The sequence below is a fragment of the Odontomachus brunneus genome, unplaced genomic scaffold (assembly GCF_010583005.1).
Source record: "Odontomachus brunneus isolate Ranch 3 - 2012 unplaced genomic scaffold, Obru_v1 Obru_scaffold_035, whole genome shotgun sequence".
Lineage (NCBI taxonomy): Eukaryota > Metazoa > Arthropoda > Insecta > Hymenoptera > Formicidae > Odontomachus > Odontomachus brunneus.
This window is the reverse complement of record NW_022639485.1, coordinates 604,127-627,409: the sequence shown is the minus strand read 5'-3', so window position 1 is coordinate 627,409 and position 23,283 is coordinate 604,127. Positions and strand designations below refer to the sequence as shown.

Genomic DNA, 23,283 nt, shown 5'->3' with positions numbered 1-23,283 from the left:
CGCTGGGAGAAGTGTGTAGATTTACAAGGAGACTATGTTGAAAAATAAAAAACAATTTTTAGAAAAAATGACTTGTATCTTTGTTAGGTCGGAAACTTTTCAGACCACCCTCGTAATACTGCTATTTTAGCAAGAATTACTTTTACTTGACCTTACTTCCCGGTGTCATTTACTTTATAAGAAATACTAGCTTACACGACGCGATATTGTATTCCAGTGTGTTTTTATTTTATTACTCTCGCTTCGCCTAACTTTCTGGTATAATTCCTTTTGTGAAAAGTTCAAATTTAAACAAGGATATTTCATTTTGATTTTATTTAGGCGAGACAATGTACATGAGCGTGTACATGGCGCTTTCTCTCACCTTTCTTTCATCTATAAATACGAACGGTGCAACTGAAAGACGTGCATCGCGCCGGTTAATTGATTCAATAATAATCGGGTGCTCGCGCGCGGAATCCGGCGAATCGCGTGTAGGATTTCAGCTGGCATTCACGCGTAACGTGGGATCACGCGTGTTTGGTTCTCTCTTTTCCACTCCGGTCGGCAATTTCGCGTTGGATTATCATGTATCGACTGGAAAAGCTAAGGGAGCTGCGCCGCGCCCACATTATTTATATTTCCACGTTCCGTCGCGCTGGAATCCAGACCAGGAAGTCTTCGCGCGCGCAGAGAGCGTCTAGGAAGAAGCCGGCAACGCCTCGAGAGGATCGCCGCTAAAGCCGGCGGGGGGAAGACACGAGATGGGCTCGTTCGCTCGATGCTCCACAAAACAACGTGATGTTTCCCCAACATCCCCAACGTCGGGGCGTCATCGGCTGACCGGTCCCGTATCGGTAAATTCGAGAATCATCGTTTAATCTTCCTGCTCTCGCAGGATAACGCTCCATGTTCCCAGTTCATCGCGCAGCCGGTGTTTAAATTAATCGCCTAATGATGCCGTTCGTGCACTATGTAAATAACTCGCGATCAGCTCCGACGATCGCGACGGTGAATAAGTAGACTCCTCGCGCATGTGTCATTCCTTTTATTCCGCCGGGATCATAACAGGTCGCGGCGATCGCTTATTAAGGATGATTAATCGATCCGGATTCCGCGACGGTTTATCGACCAGGGAGCCTGTACACTTTATTAACTATAATAACGATTATTACGAGTCTGAATTTTCTTACCGACTGCAAAGGGCCGATTCTATTATTCCCCCTGATTAAGCCTTGCCCGGGCAAACTATACTTACAACGCAGTCGCGTAAAATTGCAAAAGGCAAAATATTTCTTGAAAATATTCCAAGCACGTTAACTTTAACATTCGATTATGTACACCATACCTTTTCTTCTATGTAAGAGAAGTAGCTTCGGGGTTACCCGGATAATATTTAACCTCTTAAATGATGTTTGGAAAAGTTTCGCGGTAAAATATTGAGTTCCTTTGATTTACTTAACTATTATTTTTTTTAAACCCGTAGCAAGTATAAATTAGATATATTTTGTATTATTTTTCAAAATTCTACAAAAAAATAGGAACGAGAAAAAAGATATTTGGATATGTTTATTCAAGACAAAATCCGTTCTGGAGGACTAGATGTAGTCATTTTAAGCCACCACTGAAGAGGTTAACGATAATCGCTCGATGGGTGTTCGGGAATTCCCCGTTTCACCGGGAAGTTTAATCGTTCCGCGACGACGCAGAGTGTTCAAGAGGCACGAGGAACAAGGTCGCCGCCAAGTATCGAAAGCGCAGCCGTGCGACGGTGTGCGGAATCTCCATGTGAAGAAGAAGAAGAAAGCAGGAAGCTTCTCTTCGTGACCGCACCGAGCGTATCTTCTGCGAACGATAATCGACGCGACCACCGTCGTACATGTCCGGGAAATCACGGCGAATCGAGGAAGCGATAAAAGCACAACGCGCTCGCCTATTATCGGGGATGATGTCGACATTAGCCGGGCTCGTTCGACTTAGAGGCAATAAAAGTCGCATACGAATACGCGGAGTCGACAAGAGTCCCTTAACTCCTCATCTCTCCCTCTGTTTCCGCCGTAAAGCGTCAAGCGCTTCGCGGATCATCGTTCCAGATGTAGGAACACTTAATTATTGACATTCCCTTAGTCATTCCCAGATAGACTTTCAGGATTATTGCCACGTGACACAAATGATGATGGCAAATTCACAATTTTTTAACCGCGTTTATGAGAGAGAGGAAAATATACTGTGTTAAATTAATCATATTACGTTCACATCGTACAATAATGTAAATGTTGTGCTATACATAAAAACAGATTTACTAAAAGTTGCGTTCAAACTTTTAGACTGTTTTACATGACATATTGTTTTGAGCAAATTTTGATCATTCTTCTCGTATTTTCTTCGTAACTTTATGTGATAAATATGAGTGCAAACACTCATTCAAATCACTCTTATAGGAGGCAATCTTCACAAACCGACTAGTAAATTTGCTGCCTCTCCGTACATCTGTTTATCTGGATTGAATTCTAGAATATCCTAGTTTCCCTTGCAACCAGCAACACTGTTCATAGTTTCAGCGAAGATTTCTTCTGATGTCACAGAGTGCAAGCAAGAAGCCTCACTGCAACGGTGGTCGCGAGAAAAACCAGGTTTTTCTGGAGTGTCAATGTGTGCATTCAGCAGAGAAAGTAGCTCAGTGAGCGCTTAAAGCTAATTGCTACATATTCTTCAGGAGCTATTACATCCTTCTTCTTCTGGATCTAAAAGAATACTCCAGTCATAGAAAATAATCAATAAGCGCTCATTGAGCTTTCTCCACTGAATGCAGCTAACGATTAGAGGGGATGCCAATAAATTGGGGATTTTACCTTATCGCGGAAGATGCCACCTTTCCTGTTCTCTTTCTCTCTTTTTCTTTGTCTCTTTCTCTCAGCGTCATCGTTCGCGGGATCCGACATCTCGCCCGTCGCGTTAAATTGGCATCCAGCCGCGATGATACCATTCGGGATAAGGGTTCTCGCGTGTGCGGGACTACCGGAGGGTCCGACCCAACGCCAGCTAGGTGGAATAATGAGACTCGCGGACGTTACCACTAAAATCGTGACTAGCAGTTTCCGCTTCTCCGACTCCGGTAGGACTGAAATGAGCTTCATCGTATCGATGATGCTGCTAATTGGAGTGGATTGAACCGACCGGTTTTTATCCGTCTTCAGGCGATTCTCATGTGCGGGAAGCGCATTATGTGGACGCAAAACATACGGGTGAAAAAGAAAGAAAATATAAAAGAGGAAAAATACAAATCAATTCGATTGAATTACTCGCGAAATGGTTTTTGCTCGACGTGCTCGATTCTCGAGAGATTTTTTTCCACCGGTGACGTCGAACAACCTAATTGAAGGTGACGGGTGAATGCAACCATCGGCATTATCGCGAGGCACGACCTACGGAATCCCATTCGTCAGCTGCCCATTATAGCGCGCGCACGAGCGCGAGTGGTGTAAGGAATTATATTAATCCCCGCAGAGCCGAACGCGGAGATTGCGGCAGAGACTATAACGGTGCTGCGTTTTCTTATGGGAACCTAATGCCCATGAGATTTAATTTTGACCGATATTAGGAGCAAACAGTTATCGTTTCGTAATGGACATGTATTTCACTCGCAGCCGGAGTCTGTCAGATATAGGTGATGCCTCGGATGCGACATCCCGTTAAACGCGCGAGGAGCAGCTCGACTGACGCTACAAGAAACATTGCGCTCTTCGGGTATTATCCCTGCCCCGACCGATTTTTTCAGAGGGTCTTTATGAGCACCTTTCCGTTCGAGAGATGCGCAGTTTCAGTAAGCCGGGATACCGACGAGATAATATTAAAGGATCTCTGATCCTGACAAAATTTTTGTGACTACCGAGAGAAACCGAGTGGCGCGGAAATAATTCAAGGAGAACGATATCATTTTGAGTCGTTAGATATAAATGTATGGACATTCAGTGTATAATAAAGCGTTAATTTTATATTTTATAATTTATAAAAACCGGAACTCTCTCTCTGTAAAAGAGTTTTGATTACAGGGATAAATTGATTAACTGAAGGTAAATTTTGAATAAAGAAACAATATATTCTTGAAGTTAGAAAAATTTTGTCGTACAGTCCAAGTCTTGTTTTTAATAGAACAAGACTTTCTTCTAGTCGACGACTTCTAGGACGACTTTTTAGTTTAAATAAATATATTCCTCTTGTTGCAAAACGAAGAAAGTTAAAATATTATAATATCTAGCAGATTTTTGATTATATAATAGTTTATTTTATTAAAAAGGAAGTACTCTTTCGGTGATAGTTTTTGCTTAAAATATGGAATACAAGAAATAGTATCTTGCAATTAGTTTTTTGGGGATAAGGGTGTTAGAATATCTTTTCCTTTTGACTTTAGAAGAATCTATTGAAGCCACCCGAGTCGAAATTTTGGCCCTGTGTCAAACTTTGAATTCTACAACACAGTAGGAGTCAAGTTGGCAAACTAGATTTAATTTTAATGATACAATTTATTCCTACTTTTACTCTGATGATGTCTGAAATTTGCCTTTTCACTTTCCTTAACGTCAAAATAGATGTTGAATAATAATAAGGAATAAGGCTGAAAGTAGGATTAAAATTTCAACTCGGGCATATATAAGAAAATTTCATTGAGAATAAGATAATATTTTTGCGTGTACAATAAAGTGTATTAGGCATCTTAGCAGAACTGCATTTCTGCAGTCGTCATCCACGTCAATTTCACACAAAATTCAGCGATAGGAAGTTATTGAACATATTCCCGCAAGTCCGATGGCCTTCAATATTACTTCGTCTCTGGCCAAAGAGACAAGGATAAAATGCGTGACAGGCGAAAAATAACAATCGGCATCGATTTGCCGGAAAATAAAGCGGCGAGATCGGTGGCGAATCGCGATCGCGCGCTGGAGGACCTCCAACGGCGGACCACTGGAGAGCGTAACGGTGTCGGGACGCAACGGCGAGAATCGAAGACGAGCGGTTACCGTTGCGCGGTCCACAAACTCGGGCCGGCGGATATATCTCCATGCACAACTCCTCTGTACGCGCGCGGCAGCGGCTCTCTCGGAGGAGTCGTGTGCCGCTGTTTGCCTTCCAACGACTCGTTCCTGTTCCTTTGTCTGTCCGCCTTCGTTACACACGTCGTGACCGCACGATGAGCGCCTGATGATCTGAATATGGGCTGCTCTCGCGCGCTCATCACGAGCGCGCTACGGTAAAGCTTCATTCGTCAGAATAATGGAGCCACGCTCGGGTCACATAACAGAATTCCCATTGTGAGCAGCCGTTCGCTCGAAACGCGCATTTGTCAATCGGGTCAACGGGTTACACACCGATCGCGGCGGAAGCGCGGCAAAAATCGAGAGGGTGATCTTGTCACCTCGAGTCCGGGGAGGACGGGGGGATTGAGGTGAAAGGGGTCCACGGTACCTGTGCACGTCGTTACATGGTGGCACGCTAATGGCTTGTTCACCGGCTAAGATATAATGACCGTTTCGCGAGCTACAAACCGCGAGAGCGCGCACGTGACATGCTCGCGAACGCTTACAAGGATCAGCATCCTCTCCTCCTCCTCCTACATGTTGCGGTGTTTCATTATGTATGCCGAACCAATGCCCGGATTCAATGGTACGTATAGAGTCGTAACTTACGAGATAGGAGCATAAGCCGAAGGCCACCTCCGCGCCAAGTCGATTCGGATATTCTCCTCTCTCTCTCTCTCGCTCTCGCTCTCTCTCGCCTTTCCTGTCTCCCTCCTTTCTTTCTATCTTTCTCTGTCTCTCCTGGTGGTCGCGGAATACCGTTGGACGTGCCACAAATTCCAGGAAAGCGATATTCCTCAGCCTCCGCGCGCGGTGCAACGTATTATCTCGCGCGGCATCGCCTCCACATCGATAACGCTACTTAGCGCGGATTCTAAAGCCGTTAACTCGCACGACGTCGAAAATGAATGGCGGCGCGTGAGTGTGCCCCCGCACGAGAGGATGATGCGATTTTACGTGCGAGGACACGCCAGGTCGTTACAAGTTCGCCCGCCGTCCCTCGGAGGACCCTCGACACGTTTTTTCGTCGGCCCTCCACAAAGCTCCGCGTGAAAAGTCGGATTACCGTTTAGCGACTAGCGAGCGCCGATATCGGGGTAGGAATCAGCGCGAATCCGCGCTGTTTATTATCTAACCATCCATCTCTTTCTCCCGTTACTCTTTTCCCTGTTATCCGATTAACCGGTCGAAGATCGTATGCTAGTACCGATTAACGCCACGTGCGAGACGATAATCGCCGTGTGGATATTAGGTAGCGCCAGGTTGGTACACCCGTTGGTGTTGATCTCTCGACACTTATTGACACAGGGTCACTTTACACTGAAAGGAAAAGATGGTTGGTCTAACTAAAATTATAGTTATTTTTGGCATCAATCATATTTTCAAGTTGTTTCAACACGAAAATGGTAGTAACGTGCATATAAGGTTATTATCACTAATTAAGAAATAATAATTACATCGCTCATGTTACTTCTTTCTTCGTACTTAAGGGAAAAAATTACTTTTTTGAACTAAAAACGTAACGATATTCGGGAATTTGCTTAAACAAAACTATTAAATAAATACGTTTGAATTTTATTTATTATTTTATACTATTAAATAAATACGTTTGAAATAATTTAGTAAAACGCTTATATTTAAATCAAACAATTTTTTTAGTTTTTAAACGGAGATATTACAGGATCCATTGTCGCTACAAAAAAGTAATTATAAATTGTTTTGTTTATAATGCAGATATTAATTATATATATAAAATAATTCAAACATATTTACTCAGTAGTTTTCTTAAAATAATTTTCCAATTATTGCTGTTTTGAAAAAATAATTTGCCTTAATTTTCATTGTGTAGTTTTTACTTTCATTACGAAATTTTAATTTCTACGTTACAAACGCCACATTTTCTGATAATATTTCAAATATTGTTGCTATTTTTTCGAATAACGTTTAAGGACGAAATTGCTGAGTTTAATAAGGAAATTGTTAAGTTTAATAAGTGTCAAAAGATCAGCGTCGATAAAGATGCCAATTGCGCCGTATGCAAACTCAACACAAATCGACGTTTTCAAAACGCAAATCGCCTGTCGGCCACGCATTTACGCGGACGAAACGACGACGTAGTCATTACCTCGATGACATCGCGGACATGCGGAAAGAATTACAACGACGAATGAATGAATGCAACGACTGGCTGCTGAAAGGATTTCCCGTTCGAAAGACCTCCGCGTGCGCGGATGAGGCGCGTCAGCGAGGTGCGAAAGGTTGCCACGTGAATTCGTGAATTTTCGCACGACGGTTTCAACTTCAACTTGAAGCGTCGTCGTGCTCCACTTGCGAAACGTTTTGGAACACTGGTTGCCTTGGGCGAAGCGCTTCCGTGATGCCGTCGCGAATACCGGCGGTCAGGGTGGCGAACGGTTCAGCAAAGCGGCCGATGTTTGCGGTCGATTCCAGGCCGTTTTCAGCGAATATTCACGGCGAGCGAGTCAAGGTACACAAAAAAAAAACTCCGTTCGTGTAACTGAATTTTCTATGGTCTGGGAATCAAATGGAGATTTGTGTAGCAACACGTAAATAATTACATAATAAATAATTATGGATTTTTCAGGTGAAATGAAACGATTTCGTATTTTTGTGTCGTCATAAATTTATACAGTAAAAACTGCATTATTACACTGAGAAGAAGAATATCTAAGGAATAAAAAGTATTTATTCGGTGGCTATTAATAACATATTTCAATTAATCTTTTAAATCTAAATTCCTTTATTTAAATAAAATAAATAATTGCTTTCATGAAAAACTGAAATTTAAAAAAATGAAATTTAAAATTAATTTCCTTATATGAAAAAAAATATTTTATATTAGTGCTCCACCCCGAATAAATATGTTTTATTTCTCAGTTTTTTTTATAAGACATAGTAAAGTCGGGAAGAATTTATACGAAAAGAATATTCTCCATAATTCTCCCGTCTAAGGATGTCAATATTACTCTACACTCAGCCAAACGTTCTCAGCTATCTCGACCTACTTTTAATATAGCCGAATGCTCAGCCGAATGTACTCGCTCGCGGCAACAGAGATATCGTTCCGCACCACTGGATTTTCGTCTGGTCCCAATTCGGTTACACGAACAGAGATTTTTTCCCGTGTAATTTGCACGCAACCCAAGAGACCGTGCCGGGAGAAGCGAGCAGCGAGCTTATCGGGCGCCAGGAGGACGTATCAATAAATCGCGGGGAGATTCCTCTCTCTGGCGCGCGTGATCACGGCGGACGGGCGAGCGCGAAATCGGTGACGGCGACCGGCTCCATCGAGTCCAACGACTCGTGTGCGTCGGGCAATTCGAGATGGAAAAGATGCTGCGGTCGGGGACCGCTATAAGCGCACGGCCGAACGAGTGTGTGTCTGCGTGTGGGTAGCCATTCAGGTGGAAACACGGTACCCGGAGATTACCGCCTAACCGGGTCAAAGGCGTGTAATATAAATAATATTATCCCCCGCGCGTGTATATGTAATATCACCGCGGCGCAAGCGGGTCATTCCACTTTTCGCGCCGGCGGTCCACGTATCGGGCAGGCATTTATCGCGCGCGCCGGCCTGTAATTTAGCTTACGTAACGATTCGCACATATTGGTCGCGGATCGATCGACGATCTCTTCCTCGTCCTCATCCTCGCAGACGGTCGTATGGCGCGAATCGATTTGAATGTCAGGAATTCGCGATGCGTCGACAATTTATAGTCTGCCGTCGCGTCAGTAGACATACACGTCAATTTATTAATGTTCCCGAAGAAGCGATCCGCATCTCTTTCTTCTCTCCTTTCCCCTCCTTCCCCCCTTCTCTTTCTCTCGCTGTCTTTTAATCGCCACTATCCAGATAGACTTTCATGACTGTCGCGACCTGAGACAAACGATGACGGAAATTCTGCAATTTCTTTTGTTACACTTATGAGACAAATATGCTGTCTTGAATTGATCATTAGATTTACGTGATATAATAATGTTTTGTGGTTAGAAGAAACCGGAGCTAGTTGGCTCTGTCGGAGTAAGTTAACAAAATCGATCATTTCTACTATTTTTTAACAGATTTCAGAATCAAACAAATAAGGATTTCAAAACCATCTTTGACATGTTAAAAAATCTTACTTGCTTAATTCTGTAACCTGATAGAAATAACCGGTTTTGCCGACTTATCCCGGACTCTTCTATACTAGATATATTTTTCGAGAGCGCGTGTGACAAATCCCTCCGCACGCCTTTTGTCACCCCTAGAATATTTCTCTGAAAAATATTGCAACAGTTAATCTTATTGTTTACTTCGTATTTATCTTTGCTACGGCTGAGAGGAATCTTTCCAGAGCGCGCGCGCGCGTCTAATAAAACATGTTACTCTTTCTCCCTCTCTCTCTCTTTCTCTCTCTCTTTTTTGCCGCCCTCGAAAATCACTCGACCAAACAACCTGTTTAACGGAGAACGAGAAATCCCTGTCGTGAAGTCATATGTCGCGACGTTTCTCATGTGTCCCCCGATCGTGTATCTCCGCGGCCGCGTCGATGACCCCCTTTCGCGCCGCTTCTCGCGCGCCTCTCGTCGTACCGTTAATCGATCAATTTGCAAAGCGCACGTTTTATTCGAGCGAGCGTCCCTCGCGATCGTGTAGCCGGCCACGTTCGCCGGTTTTCCAGATTGCACGACCTGATCCCGCCGGCATGCGGGGCCACCGTTGATTATTACGTGTCCGCCTAATAGCTCCGAGCGAACGAGGGGTTCGATATTGATGACCCACTAGCACGGTTTATTATCCGCTACAAAGTGAAGCGGCGATTAGTTCCTTCAGCCGGAGCCGGCCAAATGACGTTTCCACCGGCTGTGCGCCGGGCCGCGTGCATCTAACGCGGCGTGTGCGTGCCGCACGTGTGTATACGCGTGAGTATGTGCGAAAGAGAAGTTAAGTATTTTACAGACCGATGGAACGATAGAGCACCGTAACGCCGGAGATATGGACGGTGGGCACGGAGGAGATTCGCGCAAAGTAATTCATTTAGGACTGGTAACTCCCTAATCGGATAAATTAACAATCACGCTCGGGAAATCTCGAAGATAACAAGACGATGTCGGAAATTTCAGCGACGTCGAGGCGCGACAGTGAAGTCGACGACTAATTCCCTCTTGCATATTTAGTTAAATTTAAAGGAATTTCTGACAGAATAAAAAAAATACTGGAAAACTTATTTGCGGGATATAAAGTTCATTCGCAGAAATAAACTTTACATCCCACAAATTTCCTAATATTTTCTCTCGTCCTGCTTCAAATTGTCATTTTTTAAAATTGTCTATTGTTTTTCAAATTGTCTATTTTTCCGCTGGATTTGTATGATCGTCGGCGACTGACAATCGCCTCAGTTCATCGAGCGCACTGACGCAATAATATAATATAAACTCGGTTTCGCGCTACGCGCAGCCGCGGCAGCGCGAACGCGCGGCGTAACGCGCGGAACACACAGCCGGGGTTTTATTTTTAAACGCACGAGAACAATTAGCATTTAAGTGAAAAGCGCATCAGCGAGCATACGTCCGAGATAAGACGAAATTATTACGCTCGTCCCGAGGTAATTCAACGCGTATCCGCGCCGCGGTACAGTGCATTGCGTTGCGTTTGCGTTGCGTTTGCGTTGCGTCGAGACGCCTCGGCCAGGAAGCGACTTTAAAACGTGCTAAGCGTTTGGTAACGAGCGCCGGCCTGTCGCTCGTTCTCTCCGGGTTCGTTCGCCCTTCTCACGCGCGCCGCACGCACGCCTTACGCGCGATCGCGCGTACGGGAACCTTGACCCGACATCGGTATCTCGAATACCGTGGTATGGTTATGCAACGTAATGGTATTGTCGATGAGGCGAAATTTAACCAAGAAGCATTTATGACGAGGGAGACCGCGACGGGTCCAATCTGTAGTGTTTTTAATGCGTTGTCACGTTGTGTTTCTTTTAAAATCTAAACACTTTTCCTATATCCCCTAAAAAATATATGTGCTATTTCTTATCCACACTCCAAAAGAGATATTTTGCGATTCCTTTTCCATTGTTTCTCTCGCAATAATGAACGAAATGTATTGTTAACACGACTCTCGGGCCAACTTGACCAAGTCTGCCCTATAAGTGACTTTCCAAATCAAAAATTCCAATATCACCCGAACTTCGCGATACATCATTATCCCGAGCAGATGATACATTCGCCTCCTGCTCCGACGAGAGAGAGAGAGAGACCGAGCGTTTAAGCCGATTAACGGCATTGCAGGCTGTCTCTCTCTTTCTCTCTCACGTCAAAACTTTACGTGAGACGCAGGTGATGTGAGGATTACCGATCGTCCCGCTTCTACTCGCTTCTGTTAACGGAATATAATACACATGAACGAAATATGACTTCAGCGGAATTCCGCGCGGGAACTCGAGAGGAAACAAGCTTGACGTTACCATTACGTCGAATCGAGGTCTCGTATATGTGTCGGTAAAAGTGGAGAACGTCCGCCGTTATTGGGCGACGTGTGGATGGAATTCAGTTATCAGTCCGTACGCTTCATTCTCCTCGGCCGTAACAGTTCGTCCGGAAACGCGCGAACGCGCCCGCGCCAAGTATACCGGTCGTTTCCCGACACTTTATTATTCCCGATACGTTTCGCGTGTCGCCGCGGAGAGTTAATTTCAAGCCGCGTTCCCCGTCCATGTGATACTTCCTGCAAGCAGATGGACGAGCACCTGCATAGAAACGAGTAGTCAACCGAGATACAACCTGTTCGCATACTGCGTGCACCTCCCGGCCGCTTCTTCGCACGGTTATTGGTCCCATTCCTGAACTCGCTCCAGCGTGTAAGAGCGGCTGGAACGACGCGCGACACATGTGTGAGAGGGAGCGAGTGTTTCCTCTCTTTACTTCAAAAACGCGCCATCGTATTCGGAGTCTCAAAATTCCGCCGCGAATAAAGCGACAGAGAAAAGGAGAGAGACGCGTGTATGTAATTTCTTTAATAATACAAGATATATCCTGCGAGAGAAATATAACGAGATCGAAGTAAACGGCAATTTCCTCTCGTCGATAGCGCAAGTCGTCCCTTTTAAGCGAGATCGAAATCGCCAGGATCACGCCACGGTCTCTTTCTTTCTCCCTCGCGATGTGCTCGCGCGACTCCATTTCTTTTCCGAGTTCCCGCGAGAAAGAAGAGATCATGCGAGTTCGCACACACATCGGCGACCCTGAGTACCTGCGCGAGTAGTACCGAGTCGGCGTGTCGGCACGAAGTTGGCAGTAGCGGAGGAGATGGAAAGAGCGTGCGAGCTAAACGGAGTCTTGGTCAGGGCCGTTGGCAGGCCGGGGTCAACGGCCAGGCGGCGCCTGCCTGCGAGATCCACCATCGGCTGAGCGCGAGATAGTGGGGCAGGTCGTGCCTGCGACGTCGGGGAAAAAGGAAAACGCGGATGGACGGAGGAGAGCGAAAAACACTCGGGGGGTCGAGGGATACGCGTCGTACTGCGCCGCGCCGCGTCGCGCGTTCGCGCTTGCTCACGCGAAAAACCGTTCTTACGCTGCTCGTTAAGGTCCTTCTGCATCGACCGCAATGCGAGTCGTAGCCAACGCTCGTCCCGACGGTGAACGCGAAAGTTGCCTAGACTTCTGCACGGAGAAAAAGATTTCGTTGCATTAACGTGACGTTTGCTTTTAATGAACGAACGTTTTGGTTGAAAGTATTTCTGGTTCTCCGAAAATTAAATTTGGGACTCATGAAAACCTGAAATTCTGCGTCCTTCAAGCAAAACACATTAGTTCTTTCATTAAAATTACACACAAACTTAATAAAACCGAATGTTTATCTCCGTGTATACAGATATCTAATATAGTTGCCAATATATTTAGCTATGAAAACGATGTAGTGACAGCAGTATCAAAAGTTTTAATTTAATTTAATAACAAATACATTTCCAATAAACCATGATTAGCCACGGCGGTGAAATTTTTTTTCCATGTATATTCTCTGAGAAATATGAAAAAACTCTCCTGTTGTATACGGGATATGTTATGAAACTCGTCGAGGAAAAGTGTTGCAAGCTTTGATCATCTGACTATGCAAATACGACGCCAATCAGAAGTCATAAACTTGTGTGCATAGACTGCGCCTTCTCATAAGAGGTTTCAAGATGAGATTTGAAGGACAGCTATATTTTCCTTCAGTGAACAGTGCATCGAACAGGCATTCGATTTTTGTTTAACTTGACTCTTACCGAAGAAAGCTAGATGAGAAGTGTCTGATAGAAGTCAAGCTAAACAATAATCGAATGCCTGCACTAGCAGGGCATCCTTTTCTAGTTGAGTCTTCGCAGCCTCTTGTGAAGCGCTCACACTCCATGTATACACAAGTCTTCAGTGACACAATTTTATATTTGACGCTTCTGATTGGCTGTCGTAACGCCAGAGAAACGTATTTGTAGCAGTTGAAGCTCAGTCATTTTTTGTGATCATTGTCCTGACGAATTAAATGACGAATGTTTGCTTACGAAAGATAATGAATGCAGAAAGGCCTTTAGGTCTCGCGATGTCATATTCTACATAAAATTACACATAAATGGATAATTTTTATCTTGTTATCGCGTCAGTAGTCATCGCAGACATCATCCTGTGACGCGTAACAGTAGTTCATACAGAAAAGAAATCACAAAGTCTTCCTTTGAATTCCTAATTCCTCAGAATCATGCGGCATATGTACTCAGAGTTTCCAGATAAAAGGTGTTCAAGCAGACGAGGTAAAAAGCAATTCACCGGTGGAGTTTAATCATACAACAGAATGTCCCGAATGTCCCGCGCGCTTTTCGCGCTTCAGATTAATAGCGAGTGCCAGGGTGCGTTGCGAACGCGCTCGTAAACGCCGCCGCGAACGTGTCATTAACGACGCGACGTGCATTCCTCGACATCTGCATCCCGACTGGCAGATTTTCGCGTTATTATCGTGCCATTAGTCATCGCGGACGTTAGTCCGCGACGCGTAATACTGTTTTATGTGCGAGAATTATTAGGAATGAGCCTACGGGTGACATATCTCGGGAAAATCGCGATGTCGTGTGTCCCATTAGTACCTTCTTTCGCGGTTAACGACTACTTTCGGCTCTAATCGCGAGATTAATGTTTACGCTTATCTATTCGCTGTAAAGAACTTCGTTCTCATGAAAGCGTGGCCTCGTTGGACGCATCGTGCTCGTCGGCTCACAGAGAGCGCATCGTCAAGTTCCTGAATCCTAAAATCCTGAATCCTACCCTTTTCCAAAGTTGCGGGAAACTGTTATACGTGTGAATTAACATTTTGCGTTCCAAGTGTTAAACTGATTGGCTTTAAGTTTAGTATTCTGCAACTCAGCTGACAGTAACAACAAAGTTGTACTCAATTTTATTATGTTTAAATTTTAATATTAATTTTAACATTAAGTTAATTAATTTAAGACGACATTTTACGATTCCTTTTCTAAAATGTTCCTTTTAAAACATAGATACTTCTATATATCAGAAGAAACGCATTTTCCGATTTAGTATTAAATTTATATTAAATTAATATCCACCAAGTTAATTAATATTAGACTTAATATTAAATCGCAAATTTCTTTTGAGATATAGAAAAAATATCTATATTTCAAGAGGGACACACATTTTAATAAAAAAGAAATCGCAAAGTGTGTGCTTTTTACTCAATTAATTTTATATATTAAAAATTTTTATTAATACTCAATTAGATCAAAATATTATAATTATGTATTATATAACTAACCGTTGACAAATAGATTCTTTTTACTTAATTTAGCAGTATTTATGAATAAACTGTCAACGTCAAGCAAAAATCTACGCCACTCAAAGGGATATCGCGCACCTGACTCTTTCTTTCTTTCTTCGAAGAGGAGCCTTCCGCTTCACAACAACGCCGTTGTAAATCTCGCCAACAATCACAGCAAAAAGCGATTCCGTTCGGAGAAAAGATGATAGTCGTGTCAGATCGGGACGCCGAAGACGACGGCGACTCCGAGAAGCGAGCAGATTACGCCGCGGTGACGTTGCACCCGAGGACAACGTATCTCGTTGGGACCCTCCCTTTTCTCGTACAAATTGCCCATTGTCGTTCGATCTGCGCGAATGCTAATGGGACCCTGATATCGGGTTGTCGGCGTCGTGTCGGGGCGATTCCGCGAATTCACGATACTGCGCCGATGATCGAACGAGGCGCGTTGCTCGTGCGTCGTGCACAGCGACCGGCACGAAGGTCGCTGCCGGTGCAACACACGATGCAATTACACGAATCATCCGGGGCAGTCGGCCAATAAAACCGAGCGCTATCCGGCGATCTCGCGCGTATGAAGAGTTCCCTAACCTTTCCCTTGCCTTCACGGCTTTCAATCGGAAGCTCCGCGGCGAGAATCAAGTAAAAGTACCAATGTCACGTATCTAACTCTGAACTTTTGATCTGCTCTGTAAATACGCATATTTAAACTTTTTCAAAATAAAATATAATAAAATATAAAATTAAATTAAAAAAAAATATATATATATACATGTATTTTATGTTGAAAGTTTAAAGATTCGTACTTAAAGTCTAAGGTAATAATAAGAATGTCCAGTGTTAAGTACCTGTTCAGAAATTGATACTTTTATCTTACTCAAATGTCTGTCGTTGCGGCGAAATTCCGAAACCAGAGCCAAGCAGATGCTTTAACACACTGACTGTCAAATAATCTCGTAGTTGCCAAGCGAAATGAGTTCTTTGCTCTATGCGAGTTAACTTACTTAGGCCTCTATAGGCTTAATATTCGTTATTTGAAATTTGTCTCTAGATACTCTGATACTTAGATTTAAATTTAGAATTAAATGTGAATGTTTCAATTAAATCACAACTGCAAATATAATGTCACGTGTATCGTATACAGCTCAGATCTAATTCTAAATTCCGATCTGAGTGTCTTACGTGAGATAAGATTCGAAGAATAGCTATTAGTATGGACTATTTTCCTTTTTATGGGAACACATTTTTATGAGTTTTGTCAAAGAATAAATATTATAAATGGATAATAAAAATATGCTGATTTTCAGATTATTAGAACATTAGAAATAAAGTTTCCAAGCATCACTGTAGCAATCAATGTGTTAAGCGGCAAAGAAGATTTCCTGAAGGAGAGTGAGAGAACAATCTCACAGACATATTTTATTTTCATTGATAATATGTGGATTCTGCACGTCCGCGTATAAGCAAAATCTGCAAATGACGCAAATGAGAAACCACAACTTTTAAAGACATACTTATTTTCTACAGTGTGAGGGATAAAAACGTTGCGAAACGATTCCCGAGAGCAACAACGAGAGAGCAGATCGAGGCGCACTAATAAGCGCGCAATAGTGAAAAAGCACGCTGCCGGAGATAAGGCGTATGATAAGGAACACGAAGATCGTGCACGAGAAAGATAGGAACCAGAAGAACACCATAAATTGTGGATAGTTACAACCTACGGAAAGCGTTAGCAACTAAAAGGCGAGTCGACCCATGCGCAATAAAGGTACTCGGCGGTAAAGACGCTATCGTGTTTCAGGAGAAACTGAAAATTTGCGCGGGTATGGATTCAAAATTAAATCAGCGACTATGCAACTGGCAATTTATCGTAACAATGCGCTCGTTGCCAGTTCCGAGTGCGATATGCACTTGGGAATGGGAATACGCAGCATTAGAGTGGTAAAGCAGCGCTGTTTTTTACGGTTCAGGACACCGCAAAGCTAAATGATATGAAAACACGCGTTGTGCGGGAAAAGATACTAATTAGCAGAGTGGTAATTATCATCATAATAACAGACTTAGATGAACGATTTAGCCGGGATTCGGCGATAACCCGGTATCAAAACGTGGGAAGTGAACGTGAGGCGCTCAATGGAGATCGCTATGCGCAATAGGAGCCGCCGGAAAATGTCTTTCCATTTACTTTATAAATGTTAGATGCATGATAAGCATATTATATGTGGATAATTATAACGTACTTCGTAAGCAGGCTGCCAGCACATGAAACAATATTTTGTGTAGATCTCTGATAACGCGTTATTTAAGCATCGTATCAGTTTCAAAATTTTTTAATGAAGCTGATGTATGTATGTATGTAAAGATCGTTATGCTTACTTGCAACAGTTTATACTTTAAACTTGCATCATTGCTTTAAACAGTTTATACAATTGTTTGCAAATAAGTTTATGCATTTTTTATCAAATGAACAAAGTTGCAACGCTTCAGAGTTGTCAAAACTGAAAGCCACTGCTGACATGTACGCGTAATAATCACGACTTCATAAGGGAGAATAAAAATGTGCGCGAAATCGTTTTGTAGCCGAACATACAAAGCGCGCCAAAAGTTTGAAACGAGCCGATTCCCTTCGAAGAATATCAAACGCGGCGCAAAAGCACTGCACTATTTCCTAGAAACAAATGACTCGTAAATTTCGCGGAAGAGACGCCTCTATAGCGCGAGCCATATCGGAAGACGTCATGCTTCCCTGGCGTTGAACTCTCCAGATCGAGAGTCGCCGTGGCGGCGCAGCTGGCGTTGAAATCACCGCGGCGCACGGCGCGCGATGGATAATCGCGCGGAATTGAGTGCACTTTTGAGTGCTAGTCACTGCGTATTTACCGACGAGAAGAAGTTTACCCGCATACATCGAGAGGAGATACTTGAAAATTTATTTACAGGATATAAAGTTTATAGTTCTGCGAAATTAAATTTGTTTCTGTGACATCAAGTTTGTTTCTGCGAAATGGGGGCAACTTATTTTTCTGTGAATAAATCTTATGTCCTACAAATAAATTCTCAAGTATTTTTTCTCAGTGTACATTGAGAAAAAAATACTTATTTCACAGAAATAAACTTTATATTTTACAAATAAATTTACAAGTATATTTTCTCAGTATATTTAACAGGACATATGACGCGATACCATTCTCTCAAATCTAATTGAATCAGCGGGAGTATTTCACCGATAATCAGCGAATATTTACTGGTTTCCAGTGGAAATATTCCCACTTTACTGCTCCATCGTGTACTGATTCTGACCAGCGGAAGTAAAATTTCACTGCAAAATCTGTAGTACACAAATTCGTTAGGCGCCGTACAACATTCCACTTTCTGCGTTCATGCTGGTGGAATGAACGGCTCTTATGTACTTTGTGCACGATAATACTGTTAATGCAAATTGCATTAATAATGGTAACAGTCACTATATTATTAACTGATTCAGTGAGATTTTACTGATTTTGCAGGAGACTATACTTACAACTAAATTATTAATTATAATATCTTCAGTAAAGAATACACTGACACTATACTCTAGAAAATAAATTCTCGATAGTAATCTCACAAAAATAATAATCTCAGACGTTTCCTCTAAGATAGCGCCTAATAAGTAGTAAATTGCAAACAAGATGAGCCGAAATCCCTTTCCCTCTTTCAGCCTCGCATTCCTGTTCTATAAAAAGACACGGTCTAACCTAATCTGGACCCCGAGAATCAAGCAGGTGCCTAATTTCGGTAATTCCGGATTCGTAGTTCGGGAGGTCGACGTACCGGCGCAACGTGGACGACTAACGGACGTACCAGCATAAGTATTCGAGGCACGTAGATCGGATACACGAAAATTCGGCGGCGCTTATCTTGGCAACACAACACGGTCTCACCGCTCAAAAGAGAACACTTCTCTCGCGCACCTTTACAATTCCGTACAGCTTAATTAGGTTGTAGACAAAGACGAAAAAATTATTGACAGACGTTACGTAAATTACAAGCGAAGCTCGGTGCTGTGAACGACCGTGTATTGCGGCATCGAAGTCTCTCTTACGGGCGTCCATTTTCTCGCGTTCAACTAAGAATAATCTCTTCGGCCTTGAAGGGGCTATTCCGTGCGCGGCCGGCGTTGAGCTCTTTCTCCCTCTCCCTCCCTTTCTCTCTCCTTTTCTCATTCGTTACGCGAGCGCAAGGTTAATCCGTGTGCGCGAGGCAAATCAACGTCGCGAACGAGACCGAGAATCGAGCCATGCGTACGCGTCACAGACCGCTTAAGAGAAATGAGTTTCGTTTTCGCGCCCTTAGTCGCTGCACAGCCTGTGCGGTATGCATACTCCTACACACACACACACAACAAACACATACTCTTCTCGGGTTTTAAAGAAAGCGTACCTTTCGCGGCCATTAGTACGCAACAATAACCCTTTGAAGCGCCGTGGCTACGACAAACGGCTATTTTATACGCTTATGTAAAATACCCTCAGCGAGAGAATCGGCCGGCGGCGAGTCTCTCCCGCGGAATATAAATAAGCCGAAAGAAGATGATGATGATGATGGTAAAATTCGAACGCGTCGTGTTTCGTCGCACATTAAAACAGATTCCGCATCGAGGCGTGGGTGTCCTCCGAGGTGAGAATTCCACCTAGGCGGAGGTGCAGGAAGATTAATCATCTCATTCTCGAGAGACCTTCTCCTCTCTCGGGGCGTAGCTCGTGCGTTCTTGTAACGGCCGCGTACCTATTACCACGCGATTGCTCAACGACTACGGCCCTGACTTTGAACTAAGCGCTCTCCTCTCTCTCCTTCTCTCTGTCTCTCTCAGCGTGGGAATGGCGGCCACGAGAGAGAAGTGCCGCCGACAATCGGCGGAGAAACTATTTCGTGCGTGCGATTCACGCGTCCACGTCATCGCTCAAACGCAAGCGAGTCCTTTGACCCCGAAATATCTCGAGGAAGAAAGAAGCAGATAACGTCTACTTTCTTTCTCTCTCTTTCTCTGGCGGAAGTTGTAACATATTTCCATCGTTCCTGCGGAACTACTGCACTCAAGATATCCTACGGAACGTATCGATACACCGAGCAGCGGGCGCTGCGAGTTGTCGAGGCACCGCCGAGGAGGAACTCCGCTCCGCGAACGCTCGATGCCGCTCCCGCGAGTCGCTCTCTCTCACTATATTCCCTACACGCGGGATCGTTAAGCGATCCTCCTCCATCCGCAGCCGACGTCTGGTCATTGACACTTTTTACCACGCGCCGAGCGCCTCGTCGGCCGTGCCCCGCTGTTTGCTTGCTTGCCTGCTTCCGTATATACGCGACACTTCCCGCACCAGACTTAGCACCAGAAGATCGCACGTACCTTGACCGCCTGCTGCTATCCACTGATACCGCAAGATCCCGGATTCCTAGATTCACCCTCGGTCTCCTTAATCACTCGATAGAGCTCCAATCTCACTGGGTACCGGTTAGTCTGTTTTGTTTTCTACTTGTTTTGCCGAAGCACGTCGGGCGAAAAGAGTGCCTTGTTTCTCTCTTTCTCTCTCTCTCTCTTTCTCTCTCTCTCTCTCTCTCTCTCTCTTTCTCTCTCTCTTGAACGAGGGGACGATGTGCGTGATGAGAGAGACCGAGCAATCTCTCCGGCGGGATTTCGACACCAGGTCGCTGATATCACACACGCGACCGTGAACACTGTTCCGTTCGGCCTTGACGTAAGGAGAGAAAAAAGACGCTCCTGTTGGCTGGACTGTCGGCACGGCTCTGTCTTCCAGGCAGCGCATCCGCCTGACTTTATAAACCGGCCGAGTCGAGTGGTGGTCGCGACTGCTCGCCGCATATAACCGGGGAACGATTGGAGAACGCTGCTTAAAGGCGCCCGACGATTGGCGCGCGAATCTAGCGGTACCACGGCTCCATCCTGGGGGATCGACTGCCTCCGCGGAGTCGTGGTGCTTCCATGCGTCTCTCTCTCTCTCTGTCTTTTTTTCTCTCTCTCTCTCACTCTCTCTCTCTTTCTTTCTCCTTCCATCTCTCTTTCCCTCTCCTTCTCTCGCGCGCTTCCTACGACCGGCTAGTTACTCGACGTAATTAGGGAACAGTGACATTTTACCGTTTTTCCCTTCTCTCTCTCTCTCTTTCTCTCTCGCTCACGTCGCGAAATTATCGGCTCGCGTTATCGGTCGCGATAAATGTGTACGAGTGCTGTACAGTAAGAGAAACAATATTTAAGAAATGTCTAAGAAAAAAATCTAAGAAAAAGAAAGGTATTGATAACACATATTCTTGTACCATTGTAAAATATTTTTCAAAAGAGAAAGTACAAATTTTCTTAAAATCTTAGGAAAACCGTAGCTTCTCATGAAAGCTTTAAGAAAATGTACTTATTTGAAAAATATTTTGCATTCAAGGGAGAAAGTATAAATAAATATGTTATTAATATACCCATCGCGCGAAATGCTTACAATTTCTTAGATATTTTTCCTCCCAATGTATATTGCTCATAAAACATTACGATCGGAATCCTTTCCCTAGAAAATACAACAGAAATCTGGGAAATAACAGAATTGTTCCGAACAATTCCGTAACAGGTGTCCAGAGATCGGATGGTGCGTCGATGGGAAGTGTAACGAGGAGAAATCGACTTTGAATCGTAACGCACATTCGGAAATAATGTTTGTGACCTTCTCGCGCACGACTGTGAAAAACAATTATACCTAGAAACCGAGGTAACAATAAGGATAAGAAAAGTACTCCCTCGGATATCACTCGGAGGATTCTCGAGGGTACGTGCGTGCGCGCGCGTTTTCCTTTTTTTCATTCGTCTCTAATTAGACAGCCGGGATGGAAGATCTCGCGGTCGTAAAATTCTTCGGATCGCTGGCGGACACGCGACGCGAGAGCCGATTTTTGGAGGACGCGACGTATGCCGATCGGCCGGTCGGCCAGCATTTAGCGCGTACACAATTATGTTAATAACATTCATCGTTGCCTAACGAGCGATGTTTAACGCGAGGAGCGGTCATCATTACTGCTGTGCATTACTGCCGTGCGCGAGGACGAAGGCGCGCACGAAGATCGGCCGGGCGGTGTGCGCATACATACGGAACGGTCCGCGCGCGCGTATGTCGTGCGCTAAAATAGACCAAACGCTAAATAAACGCAAAACGTGTCGAACGCGGCGGTACCGCGCGCGAACGTGCAATTTCCCGGCGGCTTCACGATCGCCGGCGCGTCCGATCATTTTTGCGAGACGTCGCGCGCGCACCGCGAGAGAAAGAGAGAGAGAGAGATCAGAAGAGACCTCGCAGCGCAACAACTTCGACGGCCGCGTCTATGCAGCACCGTAAACGTAATGGCGGTCGCGACGTAACAGCCGTCGGTCCGTGAAACTGTTATCCACGAACTTGAGCGGCGCGAGGGAGTCGATAGGATCTGCGCCGGCGATGGAATGCCGACCAAAATCACTATCCTCTCTCCTGCGAGAAAGAAAGAGAGAGAGACTCGCGGGAAAGAAAGAGATCCTCGTGATTTTCGCCAAGTCTGCCAGAACGGACCTTGTCAAACCACAGGCTACGAGACACCGTACCGGCGAGCAGATGCGGACAAGAGTCTTGAAAAATGTCACCCACGTGCTTATCGCGAGATTCCGTCGCCGAACCGTTCCTTCCGCGAAACGTGCGAACGTGCGAAACTGCGGTCTGCATCGTTCAACGCGCGTGTGTGGGCCAGAAACTGTCCCTCGTAGAAATTTCCCAAGATTTTCTCAGATAGAATATAGATCCCGATTGCATTGCCCAAATTTGTCCTTAAATTAGATCCTATTACGATTTCAATTGGGAATCCTTCAAATTGTCTCAAACATAGTTAAGAATCGCAACAAAAATACTATGGAAATTCACACATTTTTTTATCCGTGTGTGAATTTATATGGTTCCCCAAAAGTTTCCAAATATAACATAGATTCTGCTTAGATTATCCAAACTTGTTCTAATCACTTGATCGTGTATCGTGCCGCAATATCAATAGAGAAATTTTTACCCCAGCTATAGACAATTTTCTTGGGTCTAATTGGTATTTATGCCGGCCTCCCAAGTAATTAAAGTTGCAATTCTAAATGAGAGATTCAAAGAAAGAGTGAAAGGAAGAAAAGAAGCACAAAGAATTACAGAGTAAAATAATTAATACTTTCATAATCATGATTTATAGAAATATAAGGCCTGATCTTTTTAAAATATAGACTATTACATGATCGTTTTTATAACTTAGCAACTGTTAATTGTAAATAATTACAATATACTTGAATTTAATGTTAATGAATTTAAGTTTAATATAATATTACAATATCTGAAGTAACAATATTATATATATATATATATATATATATATATATATATATATATATATATATAT

At 44.0% G+C, this 23,283-nt stretch overlaps 1 protein-coding gene across 3 annotated transcripts in view; it reads right to left on the bottom strand.

Moving 5' to 3' along the window:
- The window catches only part of LOC116843725, a 118,874-nt gene that overhangs the window by 45,072 nt on the left and 50,519 nt on the right, over positions 1-23,283 (bottom strand). Inside the window, exon 1 of one of the 3 annotated variants that reach the window (XM_032814408.1) lies at positions 20,237-20,658. The exons of the other annotated variants lie outside the window; for them this stretch is intronic. The gene's annotated coding sequence lies outside the window, so the exon portion shown is untranslated. Of the gene's footprint in view, positions 1-20,236; positions 20,659-23,283 lie in introns of those variants that run through there. 3 annotated transcript variants of the gene reach the window in all.